Consider the following 15,713-nt stretch of genomic DNA (forward strand, 5'->3'; position numbering starts at 1 on the left):
TGTATAAAAGAAAGAGGCAGGAGGTCAAGAGGAAGGTGCAAGGGGTTAAAAAGAGGGCAAATGAGAGTTGGGGTGAGAGAGTATCATTAAATTGTAGGGAGGATAAAAAGATGTTTTGGAAGGAGGTAAATAAAGTGCGTAAGACAAGGGAACAAATAGGAACATCAGTGGAAGGGGCTAATGGGGAGGTGATAACAAGTAGTGGTGATGTGAGAAGGAGATGGAGTGAGTATTTTGAAGGTTTGTTGAATGTGTCTGATGATAGAGTGGCAGATAGAGGGTGTTTTGATCGAGGTGGTGTGCAAAGCAAGAGGGTTAGGGAGAATGATTTGGTAAACAGAGAAGAGGCAGTAAAAGCTTTGGGGAAACTGAAAGCCGGCAAGGCAGTGGGTTTGGATGGTATTGCAGTGGAATTTATTAAAAAAGGAGGTGAATGTGTTGTTGACTAGCTGGTAAGGTTGGTGGATTGGTGGAATGCTTGCAGAGTGCCATTGTACAAAGGCAAAGGGGATAAAGGTGAGTGTTAAAATTACAGAGGTATAACTTTGCTGAGTATTCCTGGGAAATTATATGGGAGGGTACTGACTGAGACGGTCAAGGCATATACAGAGCATCAGATTGGGGAAGAGCAGTGTGGTTTCAGAAGTGGTAAAGGATGTGTGGATCAGGTGTTTGCTTTGAAGAATGTATGTGAGAAATACTTAGAAAAGCAAATGGATTTGTGTGTGGCATTTATGGATCTGGAGAAGGCATATGATAAGAGTTGATAGAGATGCTCTGTGGAAGGTATTAAGAGTATATGGTGTGGGAAGGCAAGTTGCTGGAAGCAGTGAAAAGTTTTTATCGAGGATGTAAGACATGTGTACGAGTAGGAAGAGAGGAAAGTGATTGGTTCTCAGTGAATGTCAGTTTGCAGCTGGGGTGCATGATGTCTCCATGGTGGTTTAATTTGTTTATGGATGGGGTTGTTAGGGAGGTGAATGCAAGAGTTTTGGAAAGAGGGGCAAGAATGCAGTCTGTTCTGGATGAGAGAGCATGGGAAGTGAGTTGTTGTTGTTCGCTGATGATACAGCGCTGGTGGCTGATTCAGGTGAGAAACTGCAGAAGCTGTTGACTGAGTTTGGTAAAGTGTGTGAAAGAAAGCTGCTAGTAAATGTGAATAAGAGCAAGGTTATTAGGTACAGTAGGGTTGAGGGTCAAGTCAATTGGGAGGTAATTTTGAAGGTAGAAAAACTGGTGGAAGTGAAGTGTTTTAGATATCTGGGAGTGGATTTGGCAGCGGACGGAACCATGGAAGCGGATGTGAGTCATAGGGTTGGGAGGGTGCGAAAGTTCTGGGAGCGTTGAAGAATGTGTGGAAGGCGAGAACGTTATCTCAGAAAGCAAAAATAGGTATGTTTGAAGGAATAGTGGTTCCAACAATGTTATATGGTTGCGAGGCATGGGCTATAGATAGAGTTGTGCGGAGAAGGTTGAATGTGATGGAAATGAGATGTTTGAGGACAATATGTGGTGTGAAGTGGTTTGATCGAGTAAGTAATGAAAGGGTAAGAGAGATGTGTGGTAATAAAAAGAGTGTGGTTTAGAGCAGAAGAGGGTGTTTTGAAATGGTTTGGTCACATGGAGAGAATGAGGAATGAGGAAAAATTGACAAAGAGGATATATGTGTCAGAGGTGGAGGGAATGAGGAGAAGTGGGAGACGAAATTGGAGGTGGAAAGATGGAGAGAAAAAGATTTTGAGTGATCAGGGCCTGAACATGCAGGAGGGTGAAAGGCCTGCAAGGAATAAAGTGAATTGGAACGATGTGGTATACTGGGGTCAACGTGCTGTCAATGGATTGAACCAGGTCATGTGAAGCATCTGGGGTAAACCATGGAAAGTTTTGTGGGGCCTGGATGTGGAAAGGGAGCTGTGGCTTCGGTGCATTATACATGACAACTAGAGACTGAGCATGAATGAATGTGGCCTTTGTTGTCTTTTCCTAGCGCTTCCTCGCGTACATGCAGGGGAGGGGGTTATCATTTCATGTGTGGTGAGGTGGCGACGGGAATGAATAAGGGCAGACAGTATCAATTATGTACATGTGTATATATGTATATGTCTGTGTGTGTGTATATATATATATATATATATATGTATACGTTGAGATGTATAGGTATGTATATGTGCATGTGTGGACGTGTATGTATATATATGTGTATGTGGGTGGGTTGGGCCATTTTTTCGTCTGTTTCCTCGTGCTTCCTTGCTAACGCGGGAGACAGCGACAAAGTAAAATACAATAACATTTAAAAAAATTTGCTAAATAAGATACTGAGATCAAAGTGTTTCTTTGGGGGACCATTAAAGCAGGAAAATATGTTTTGTTATAATCATATGTTTATCATATTTCACTATAATTCATTACAAATCTATTTCCTATCTCTGTGCCACAAAGTATTATTTAATATTTTAGCGTAGGATTTACAGTAAAGCAGCCTTCCATCATGTTATCTTCCAATGCTGAAACACAAAAGTTCACCAGTATGAAAAATACCCGAATTATTTATCAACTTCATTTTATGTTTTTTTTTTCAAAAATTAGATTTCCCTTAAAATAACACTGCAGTAATATTTTTCATGCTGAACATGATCATGAGGTTAAAATTTGTTTTGTGACCATCAGAGTCTTAAAACATACTCTGAAATAATTCTATATTTCAAAATAATTTGCTTTATATATTTTCCTGTCAAAATTTTGAAGAAATTTATGTTGAATTTTGATAATTATAGAGCTGAAGGTTACAATAAAGGTAAAATTATTATAGTTTTAAGTGGTACTCGAGGCAGTCAGGAAATTAATAGCCGTTTTATTGAGCTGCGCCAAAATGGGAAATCTAGAGCAGATCTTAGTACTGAAGATTTTGCTGAAATGGCTACAGCTCTTGATGAAGCCAAAATATTGAGCACAGTTATAAAACAATATGTATTTGTGCCTTTTTTGCCTTTAGAAGTTGCTCAGGTTGAATCATGTATCAAGGAAGAGCTCCAGAAGTTGCAGAAAATGAATGTACTTTTAAAGGGAGATGAGCTACAGAGGATAACTCAACAGATACTTGATCAAATGAATTTTGTTCCTACATCGCATCCCTTGTTTGCAGACACTGGGTGCAAACGTGTCCAGCCACTTTTGGCACTTTTACTATCTGGCTCTAGCCCTTCTCAACACTAAATGAAAATTTATTTGCTTACATTTTCTCTCATAAATGAGGTGATTGTTTGTTGAATATATGAATAGATTATGAAGATGTGTCACCTATGTATCTTTTATGTACCAAGCTAACTGTGCCTGTATTTTAGTGTATATCTTTCAGTTTACTGCTGACCTCTTTATTTTTCAGGTGCGATTTTTCCATTTGTGAGTTATTCTAATGGCTCTTGTGCATGATTAGCCAGCTACTATCTTTTATACACTTTATTTTTTGCCTGGATGGCATATGAATGATTATGAAAAGATTTGAAATACCAACTTGAGAATATTGTTGCAGAGAAATTCATATGTCAAGTAACATGGTATAAGGGAAGAGCTTAGTTGTGTAGACCAGATTTAGGAAAGGGCATAGTTGTGTAGACCAGCTTTAGGGAGGGGCTTAATTATGTAACCAGATTTAGGGAAGGGCACAGTTGTGTAGACCAGACTAAGTGAAGGGCACAGTTGTGTAGACCAGAATTAGGGAGGGGCATAGTTGAGTAGACCAGACTTAGGGAAGAATGCAGTTGTGTAGACTAGATGTAGGTTAGGGTATACTTGTGTAGACCAGAATTTCCTATGAGATTGATCTGAAAATTATCATATTTCTTTAGATGTTGTTGTTGATTGATTTGGCCGAATCTTTAGAGTGCTACAATGCAATGGTTATTCAGAGTTGTTTAGCATGAGAAAGATATCTAAAAACTTGAAATGATTTATATAGAATAATATAATTTTGCTTCCTTTTCCCTGGGGATAGGGGACAAAGAATACTTCCCACGTATTCCCTGCGTGTCGTAAAAGGCGACTAAAAGGGGAGGGAGCGGGGGGCTGGAAATCCTCCCCTCTTGTTTTTTTTTTTTTTTTTTTCCAAAAGAAGGAACAGAGAATTGGGCCAGGTGAGGGTATTCCCTCAAAGGCCCAGTCCTCTGTTCTTAACACTACCTCGCTAATGCGGGAAATGGCGAACAGTTTGAAAGAAAGAATATTATTTGCCATCTCTAAGCCTGAAAAACATTATATATTAGTTTACTAATTAAGATAAAGAAGCCTTTCATAATGTTATATTCCAGTTTTAAAACAAAATATTGTTTTGGCCTGAAAAATACCCAGCAATTTTAAGACATTTTCTCCTCAATATAGATTTGCTCTAAAATCTCAGTAGAGGCAACATATTTCTTGCTTAATGCATTGCTGCGGTCAAAATATTGTTTTAGGACCATCAAGTCATGAAATTAGCCTTGAAAGTCATTACAATATTATCCCTGGGTACAAAGGAGAATGAAAACTTTCCACAAAGTCCCTGCATTTTGTAAAGGGCAACTAGGAAGGGTGGAAATGAGTGCTGGAAACTCTCTTCTTGAGTTTCAAATCTAAAGGTTGGGAAATAAAGAGCCAAGCAAGAGAGTTCAACTTCCTCTAAGGCTCGGGCTTGGATGTTTGAATGCATTTGGATGTAACCAAAATACGATGAAAGCATAGACAGGTAGTATGGTTCAGGAAAAGAACTTCGATATTCTGGTTCTGAGTGAAAAAACCTTATTCTGGTTCTGAGTGAAAAAACCTAAGGGTAATCAGGAAGAATGGTGTGGGAACATCTTGAGGGTTTAAGATGGGTTACAGTGAGGGCAATAGCTAAAGAAGGGGTAGCACTTCTGCTGAAGTGCATGAAAGTGTGAGCTCCAGACATATGGGTAAAAAAGAGAGGTGGGTGTTTATTCGTGCTTATGCATCTGGTCATGAGAAAAATGAAGAGAGCAAGTGTTCAGGGAGCAATTGGGAGAGCGTCAGCAATTTTGATGTGAGAGACCAGGTATTAGTGATTGGTAATTTGAATGCATAAGTAGGTAATGTGGCAGCTAAAGGTATAATAGGGGGGATGGGGTATTCAGTAAGATGAAGAGAAATGGTGAAATGCTTGTGGAATTGTGCTGAAAAAAGAGTGGTGACTGGGAATACATGGTTTAAAAGAGGGATAGGTAAAACGTCACTCCACCTGCTTGAGGATATACAATGAGTGAAAAATAACCTTTGGCATGGATGTACCGTTAGGAACAGTCTCATCAAAGATCTTATTACCCCAAAGTAGACTGTACTTCTTTGTTACTGGAAGTAACACAGCCTTGGATGCAAGTGTTTGGAAAGCTTATGTGTTAAACCAGGACTCTTTCACAAAAGTCTTAATCACAAATAAGTAAAAAATAAAAGACGGACATACATATGTGGAGTAGGAAGGATGGCAAGCAGATATTACTGGATTATGTACTGACTGGTAGCTACTGGGATGTCTGATCATTACATGATGGAGGTGAGGTGAAGGTTTGTACAAGCTTTTGGAAAAGAGGACACAATTTGGGTAAGAAGTTGATTGCTAAAATAAATGAGCTTGGAGAAGAGTTTGAAGCAATACCAAGATAGCATGAGTGTAAAACTGCAAAAGGTGAGAGAAAACAAAGTGAGGGGAGTGGATGAGGAATGGAAGATATTTTGAGAGGCAATGCTGGCATGTGTGACAGAAGTGTGAGGCATTTGGAATATGGGAGGTTGGTAGGCGAGACAAAGGGTAGTGATTGATGGGATGATAAAGCAAGTTGCTAGTTAAAGAGAAAAGAAAGGTTAGAGGTAATACTTATGGGAAAAGAGTGCGAATGACTGGGAGATGTACAAGAGAAAGCAGAGGTTAAGAATGGGCAAGGGCTGAAAAAGAGGGCAAATAAGAGTTTGAGTAAGTAGATATCAGCAAACTTCAGGAAGAATAAGAAAATGTTCTGGAAGGAGGTTAATAGTGTGGGCAAAGCAAGAGAGTAAATGGGAACTGGAAGCAGGTTAATAGCGTAGGCAAAGCAAGAGAATAAATGGGAATATTGGTGAATGGGGAATATGGGGAAGCGATAGCAGGCAGTGATGACGTGAAGAGATGGAGTGTGTACTCTGAAGGACTTTGAATGCATTTAATGATAGGATGGCAGATGTAGGTTGTTTGGGTTTGGGAGGTATGCAGATTAAGACTCATGGCAAGTGGTCTGGTGTAAAGAGAACAAGATATGAAAGCCATGCATAAGATGAAATGTGGCAGGGCAGATGGAGTGGACTGTACTGCATATGACTTTCTTAAGAAAGGGGTAGACTGTGTTATTGACTGGTTAGTTAAAATTTTCATTGTTTGTGTGGATAATGAGAAGGAATGTGAGGATTCACACTGCATATTTAGTGAGTAACACTGTACAAAGGCAAGGGGTACAAAGGTGAATGTTCAAATTACAGAGGCATAAATATGTACAAATATGTAGTGGGGGAGAAAAACTATTAGAAGCAGTGAAGAGTTTTTATGAAGAGAGTAAGGCATGTAAGTAAGTAGGTAGAGAAGAGGGCGAGTGGTTCAAGGTGATAAAGGCTCTGTGGCAGAGGTGTGTGCTGCCACCATGGTGTTTAAGTTGGTATCAAATGGGGGTGGTGAAGGAGGTAAAGGCAAGGGTCTTGGAAAGAAGGGCAAATATGCAGTCTGTTTGGGATGGGAGGACCTGGGAGATGAGTCAGTTGTTGTTTACTGATGACACTGGGCTGGATGCAATTTCAAGTGAGGAACCCTAGAAGTTGCTGTCTGAGTTTGGGAGAATGTGAAAGGAGAAGTTGAGAGTAAATGTGAATAACAGCAAGGTTATCAGGTTTAGCAATGCAAAGAGACAGGTTAAATAGGGTGGAGGTTTGAACAGGGAAAACCTGAAGGAAGTGAAGTGTTTTAGATACTTGGGAGAGGATATGGTAGTAAATGGAACCATGAAAGTTGAGGCATGTAAGTGAGGGGATGAAGGTTCTGGGAGCATTAGGAATGTGTGGAAACAGAGGTCACTATCTAGTAGGGGCAAATATGGCCATATTTGTACGTATAGTAATCTTGACAGTGTTGTATGGATGCACAGAAACGGCTATAGATGAGAACATTGACAAAAGACAAGTGAGTGCACTGGAAGTGAAATGTTTGAGGACAATGTGGTGTGATAAAGGATGATTGAGTAAGTAATGTTAGGGTGTGAGAGATGTGATAATAAAAAAAATATGGCTCAGAAAGCTGAAGATGGTGTAATGAAAAGGTTTGGACATATGCACAGGAATGAGAGGAAAGACTGACTAAGAGGATTATGCATCAAAAGGAGAAGGGGATGACCAAAGAGATGGTAAGATGGACTGAATTTTGAGTGCTTACGGTCTGAACATGCAAGAAGGTGAAATGTGCCCATAGGACAGAGCGAGTTGGAGCAATCTGGTATACAGGGGGTGACATGCTGTCAATGAACTGAACCAGAGCATATGAATAAGCAAGGGGAAACCACAGAAAGGACTGTAGGGACTGGATATGAATTGGGGATTGTGGCTTCAATGCAATACATATGACAGGCAGTATTTCCAATTCGTAAAGGGTACGTGACACATCAGTGAGTGGTTAGGGAGGAGATGCTGTTTTATGCTCATCACGGCCTGGAGGTTAGGCTACCTAGTTGCCACACATATGGTCTGGAGTTCAATTCATGGGGTGTATTAGTAAATAGTTTACATCATATATCATAGTGGATGAGATATATACACATTACCATAGTGCCTTCAGAGTTGATTAAAAAACCTTCTTTCCTTGTCCAGAGAATGAGTGGCAGCATTTCCACTTCATAAGTGATGCATGATATTAGCATCAGCGAGATCCCATTATGAAATACAGTCCCGGCAGAAAAAAATTGGCGTGATAGGGCCCACGCCAGTATTTTTCGCCCATTTGTATCATAACCCCAAAGCCTGACTCTGAAATGACGAAAAATACTGGGGCAGCTCAAGGACATTAGTGGGGAGGAGGCAACCCTGGCATAGCAACAGGTGGCAGTCAATCTGCCTGGAACTATGGTGGTGGGTTGATGTTTTTTCTTTTGTCCCCCTTACATCCACTTTTTCACCCTACCCACGTGTGCTTTGTGGTGGGTTTGTGCTGCAATGCCTGGCCCTAAGGCTTGTTTAAAGTGGATATTGCTGCTATAGTACCCTTGTACAAGGCAGGGAAGTGTAATAAAGAAATAGCTGAAACTACAGGGCTGGCACTACAAAGTGCAAAAAGATGGATGAAGAGTTTCATAGATGGCAGTGGCACTGACATTGCTACCCAGAAGAAACGAGCTGGATGACTTTGTATCACTTCCCAATACACTTTGAAGATAATCCAACGTCAATTTCACAAGAAATTACGTATTTCAGCGCGACAGTTAAAGGAAGACAACCCAACCCTAGGTTACCTGGTCATGTGTTTGTATGTACTATTCATAACCAGCTTCATAATGACCTGAAATTCAAGAGGTGTATGCCTCACAAGAAACCACTTCTGAAAGACTGCCAGCACAGGAATAGACTCACATTTGCTAAAAATATTTGCAGTGGGATGACAAAAAGTGGAAGGAAGTGTTGTGGTCTGGTGAGGCTACATTTTAATCTTACTGGCAGCCATAAGGGAAAAGTGTACCAGAGGCCAGGCAGTGACCAGGACGACCCTAAGATTCAAGAAATCGTAAAATTTCTAAACTTTCTAAAGGTTTGGGGGGGGCTTCTGGCTATAATGGTCTTGGAAGTCTTGTGTTTTTACCTCAAAATGTAACTATGAATCAGAATCAGTAACCGGAGCAGTTGTGTGATGAATTACCTAACTGCTTTGAGAAGACCAGTTGTGATACTTTTAGGCAAGATGGTGCACCATTCCACAATGCAAAATTAATATGTGACTGGTTTGCATTTTGTGGTGTAACATACATTCAAGACTGGCCAGGTAACTCAAAAACTTGTGGTCAATTATATAGTCATTTCTAACATTTCTCAGCTCCAGGCCATCATCCAGGACGTCTGTGCTCCCAAGCACCTTCATGATTGTATTCAGGCCAAGGGATACCATACGAAGTACTTCGGGAGGGGGAGATGAGAACCTGTTTTATCTTATTATTTATTATACTTTGTCGTTGTCTCCCGCGTTAGCGAGGTAGCACAAGGAAAAAGACGAAAGATTAGCCCAACCCATCCACATACACATGTATATACATACACGCCCACACATATACATACCTATACATTTCAATGTATACATATATATACATACACAGGCATAAACATATATATACATGTACATAATTCATAGTTGCTGCCTTTATTCATTCCCGTTGCCACCCTGCCACACATGATATGAAAACCCCCCTCCCCCCCACATGCACGAGGTAGCGCTAGGAAAAGACAACAAAGGCCACATTCGTTCACACTCAGTCTCTAGCTGTCATGTATAATGCACCGAAACCACAGCTGCCTTTTTACACCTGGGCCCCACAAAACTTTCCATGGCTTACCCCAGATGCTTCACATGACTTGGTTCAACTCATTGACAGCACGTTGACCCCGGTATACCACATCATTCCAATTCACTCTATTCCTTGCATGCCTTTCACCCTCCTGCATGATCAGGCCCTGATCGCTCAAAATCATTTTCCCTCCATCCTCCCACACCCTCTTCTGCTCTCTCAACCACACTCTTTTTATTACCACACATCTCTCTTACCCTTTCATTACTTACTTGATCAAACCACCTCACACCATATATTGTCCTCAAACATCTCATTTCCAGCACATCCACCCTCCTCCGCACAACCCATTCTATTGCCCATCCCTCACAACCATATGACATTGTTTGAACAACTATTCCTTTAAACATACCCATTTTTGATTTCTGAGAATGTTCTCGCCTTCCACACATTTTTCAACGCTACCATAACTTTCACCCCCTCCCCCACCCTGTGACTCACTTCCGCTTCCATGGTTCCATCCGCTGCCAAATCCACTCCCAGATATCTAAAACACTTCACTTCCTCCAGTTTTTCTCCAATCAAACTTACCTCTCAATTGACTTGTCCCTCAACCCTACTGTACCTAATAACCTTGCTCTTATTCACATTTACTCTCAGCTTTCTTCTTTCACGCACTTTACTAAACTCAGTCACCAGCTTCTAAAGTTTCTCAACCAAATCAGCCACCAACGCTGTACCATCAGCGAACAACAACTGACTCACTTCCCAAGCTCTCTCATCTACAACAGACTGCACACTTGCCCCTCTCTCCAAAACTCTTGCAATCACCTCCCTAACAACCTCAACCATAAACAATTACACAGCCATGGAGACATTATGCACCCCTGCCGCAATAACATTCACTAAAAACCAATCACTTTCCTCTCTGACTAATCGTACACATGCCTTCCATCCTCGATAAAAACTTTTCACTGCTTCCAGCAACTTGCCTCCCACACCATATACTCTTAATACCCTCCACAGAGCATCTCTATCAACTCTATCATATGCCTTCTCCAGATCCATAAATGCTACATACAAATCCATTTGTTTTTCTAAGTATTTCTCACATACATTCTTCAAAGCAAACATCTGATCTACACATCCTCTACCACTTCTGAAACACACTGCACTTCCTCAATCTGATGTGCTGTACATGCCTTCACCCTCTCAATACCCTCCGATATAATTTCCTAGGACTACTCAACAAACTTATACCTCTGTAATTTGAACACTCACCTTTATCCCCTTTCCCTTTGAACAATGGCACTATGCATGCATTCCACCAATCCTCAGGTACTTCACCATGAGCCATACATACACTGAATATCCTCACCAACCAGTCAACAACACAGTCACCTCCCTTTTTTAATAAATTACACAGCAATACCATCCAAACCTGCCGCCTTGCCGGCTTTCATTTTCCGCAAAGCTTTCACTACCTCTTCTCTGTTTACCAAATCATTCTCCCTAACCTTATCACTTCGCATACCACCTCAACCAAAACACCCTATATCTGGCACTCTATCATCATACACATTCAACAAACCTTCAAAATACTCACTGCATCTCCTCACATCATCACTACTTGTTATTACCTCCTCATTAGCCCCCTTCACCGATGTTCCCATTTGTTCCCTTGTCTTACGCACGTTATTTACCTCCTTCCAAAACATCTTTTTATTTTCCCTAAAATTTAATAATACTCTCTCAACCCAACTCTCATTTGCCCTCTTTTTCACCTCTAGCACCTTTCTCTTGACCTCCTGTCTCTTTCTTTTATATATCTCCCAGTCATTTGCACTATTTCCATGCAAAAATTGTCCAAATGCCTCTCTCTTTTCTCTTTCACTAACAGCCTTACTTCTTCATCCCATCACTCACTACCCTTTCTAATCTGCCCACCTCCCATGCTTCTCATGCCACAAACATCTTTTGTGCAAGCTATCACTGCTTCCCTAACTACATCCCATTCCTCCCCCACTCCCCTTATGTCCTTTGCTGTCACCTTTTTCCATTCTACACTCAGTCTCTCTTGGTACCTCCATTCTGCTCTCAGTCTCTCTTGGTACTTCCTCACATAAGTCTCCTCCCCAAGCTCACTTACTCTCTTCACCCCAACATTCTCTCTTCTTTTCTGAAAACCTCTACAAATCTTCACCTTCGCCTCAACAAGATAATGATCAGACATTCCTCCAGTTGCACTTCTCAGCACATTAACCTCCAAAAGTCTCTCTTTCATGTGCCTATCAATTAATTATCTTCTTTATTGATATTTTCAAATGGTGTCACACTTAAAGTAGGGCATGCCAGTTTTTTCCGCTGTCACTGTATATATCCTTTTCATCATCCTCTCTTCACTCATTCTCTTCTCATGTATGAACATTCTCAGCACACTCTCTTCAGCTCTCTTGTCAATGCTCTTCTTACTGCACTTCTCTCTTACCCTTTTTTTTTTTTTACTTAAATGATCAAATCACTTCACACCACATACTGTCCACAAACAATTCCTTTCCAGCATGTTCCCCCTCCACTGCACATCCTCATCTATATCCCCTACCCTGCATCCATAAAACACTGCTGAGACTACTATACTTCAAACATACCCATTTTCACCCTCCCATATAACAACTCCTTTTTCTGCATATTCTACAATGCTTCAAGAACCTTTGATCCCAAACCCACCATATTACTAACTGCTGAGACTACTATACTTCAAACATACCCATTTTCACCCTCCCATATAACAACTCCTTTTTCTGCATATTCTACAATGCTTCAAGAACCTTTGATCCCAAACCCACCATATTACTAACTTTTGTTCCCACCACTCCTAAATATCAAAAACACCTCCCTTCCTCAAAACTTTCTCAATTCATACTCAAGCCCTAACTAACCTGTCTCTCTCCCCTGCTAAACCTAGTATCATTACCTTGCTTTACTCACATTTAATTTCAACTACCTCTTTTCACACTTTCCAAAACTCAGTCACCAACCTCTCCAGTTTCTCACTTTAATCTGCCATCATTGCTGTATCACAACAACTAACAAATGACTCTCCCCTACAGAATACATACTAACCCCTCTCTCCAACACCCTTACATTTACATTCCTCATTATCCCACCCATAAACAAATTAAACAGCCATGGTGACATCACACACCCTTGCTGCAGACCAATCTTCACCTGGAAGCACTCTTTCTCCTCTCTTCCTACTTAAACAAATGCCTTACACTCATAAAAACTTCAAAATGCTTATATTAGCTTTCCTCCAATACCACATATTCACAAGACTCTCTACATGGCATCTCTATCAACCCTTATCATATGCTTTCTCCAGTTCCATAAATGCCACATACAAATCCTTCTGTTTCTCTCAGTGTTTTTCCTATACATTCTTTAAAGCAAACAACTGATCCCCACATCCTCTATTCTTAAAGCAAACAACTGATCCCCACATCCTCTATTCTTAAAGCAAACAACTGATTCCCACATCCTCTATTCTTAACACAAACAATTGATCCCCATATCCTCTATCACCAATAAAACCACAGTGTTCCTCCCCAGTCTGATGCTCTATACATGATTTACCCTCTCAATCACCATTCTCCCACACAACTTACTGGGTACACTCAACTAACTATACTTCTGAATACCTTTCACTTGAACACCCACCTTTGTCCCCCTTGCCTCTACACAATGGCATTATACATGCATTTTACCGATCCTCAGGCACCTCACTGTGAGTCTACTTGATGTCAAAAGCTACATGAATGAAGGTAACAAGAGAATCAGCCAGCTCTGACCAGAAGCTGCTGCACACATCCCATTTTTCTCTTGTATTAGTTCACTATGTGCGATTTCTCTGTGTACAAAGTTTTTGCAGAACACAACCCCCACACAGAGAAAGGGATGCACGTATATATGGCCTATGTCTGGGAAAAACTAACAATGGTAGCCTGTGTCTGAGATAAAGACCAGGTGGAACAACACAGTCACAATGACAAGACAGGCCATCACTGAGTGGGGTCTGGATGGGGGGAAGCTAACGGTGTAGGTTTGAGAAAGGGAAGGCCTTGTATGGAGTGAGGGGCATGGAGGAGGAGAGGTTGGGGATGAAGGCCATGCAGGGACTTGGGGGCTTGGGAGGGGAAGGCTGAGCAGGAGATGGGGGTCTGGGGAAGGGAAAGGCAGGGGGTGGAGGTGGGGGGTATGCAAAGAGGAAAGCTTTGCAGGGTGGAGGCTTGAAGGGGGTGGAAAGCTTAGCAGAAGGGAGTGCAGTGCAAGGGATGGGGTTCTGGGGAAGGGAGGCCCATGCAAAGGGTGGGGTTAGAGAGGAGGCCTGGGAAGGAGAGGGAACTGCAGAGGATGGGAGTTAGTAAAATGGATTGCTCTGACAGGGGTGGGGGAATGGAAGTCTGTGTAGAGGTTTGAAGTCCATGTAAGGGAGGAAAGTTGAAGGGGTTGGGGTTGTGGTAAAGGAGAGAAGTGAAAGGAGTTAGAGATAGGGGAGGGAATGGCCATGCAGAGAGTTAGGGTCATATAACACAGTGTTTATGTGGACTCCCTCTTGCCACTAAAGTGCCCAAACTGATCAAAACTCTAAAGCAACTTTAAAGGCTAGTCAAGGAAGCTAATAATTATAGTATGGTAATCATAATATTTATATTTTATTTATTTTGCTTTGTCGCTGTCTCCCGCGTTTGCGAAGTAGCACAAGGAAACAGACGAAAGAAATGGCCCAACCCACCCCCATACACATGTATATACATACACGTCCACACAAGCAAATATACATACCCATACATCTCAATGTACACATGTATATACACACACAGACATACATACATACACATGCTCACAATTCACACTGCCTTTATTCATTCCCATCGCCACCTCCCCACACATGGAATAACATCCCCCTCCCCCCTCATGTGTGCGAGGTAGCGCTAGGAAAGGACAACAAAGGCCCCATTCATTCACACTCAGTCTCTAGCTGTTATGTAATAATGCCTGAAACCACAGCTCCCTCTCCACATCCAGGCCCCACACAACTTTCCATGATTTACCCCAGACACTTCACATGCCCTGATTCAATCCATTGACAGCAAGTCAACCCCGGTATACCACATCGATCCAATTCACTCTATTCCTTGACCGCCTTTCACCCTCATGCATGTTCAGGCCCCGATCACTCAAAATCTTTTTCATTCCATCTTTCCACCTCCAATTTGGTCTCCCACTTCTCCTCGTTCCCTCCACCTCCAACACATAGATCCTCTTGGTCAATCTTTCCTCACTCATTCTCTCCATGTGCCTAAACCATTTCAAAACACCCTCTTCTGCTCTCTAAACCACGCTCTTTTTATTTCCACACATCTCTCTTACCCTTACATTACTTACTCGATCAAACCACCTCACACCACATACTGTCCTCAAACATCTCATTTCCAGCACATCCACACTCCTGCGCACAACTCTATCCACAGCCCACGCCTCGCAACCATACAACATTGTTGGAACCACTATTCCTTTAAACATGCCCATTTTTGCTTTCCGAGATAATGTTCTCGACTTCCACACATTCTTCAAGGCTCCCAGGATTTTCGTCCCCTCCCCCACCCTATGATTCACTTCCGCTTCCATGGTTCCATCCGCTGCCGGATCCACTCCCAGATATCTAAAACACTTTACTTCCTCCAGTTTTTCTCCATTCAAACTTACCTCCCAATTGACTTGTCCCTCAACCCTACTGTACCTAATAACCTTGCACATAATAATGACAATCAATTCAATATACAAATATCTTCTTTTCATATGACAAAAAAAAAACTCGTTTTAGAACTTGCAGATAAAGCAGTTTACATTATCACATCTGAATACCTATCATGATGAATTAAATTTGGTAACAAATATTATCTAATGGATGTATAATAAAACTAGAAAAAATTAGGTAGCAAAAATGTATATGGGCATGCACATATGTATTACTATCATTTATCCATTACTATATCATGTAAGTGATTTCCTATACAAATTGTAAGCCCCAAATATTCTGACCACTGTACCTTAACAATTTGAGTAATACAGTACTCAAAACATCAACCAAACAACTCCACATTAAAA

At 41.3% G+C, this 15,713-nt stretch overlaps 1 protein-coding gene across 1 annotated transcript in view; it reads right to left on the reverse strand.

Moving 5' to 3' along the window:
* Nucleotides 1-15,713, reverse strand: part of LOC139759348 (uncharacterized) — an 87,895-nt gene that overhangs the window by 43,288 nt on the left and 28,894 nt on the right. The gene's annotated exons all lie outside the window — the stretch shown is intronic.

This window comes from Panulirus ornatus, chromosome 3, assembly GCF_036320965.1.
Source record: "Panulirus ornatus isolate Po-2019 chromosome 3, ASM3632096v1, whole genome shotgun sequence".
Classification (NCBI taxonomy): Eukaryota; Metazoa; Arthropoda; class Malacostraca; order Decapoda; family Palinuridae; genus Panulirus; species Panulirus ornatus.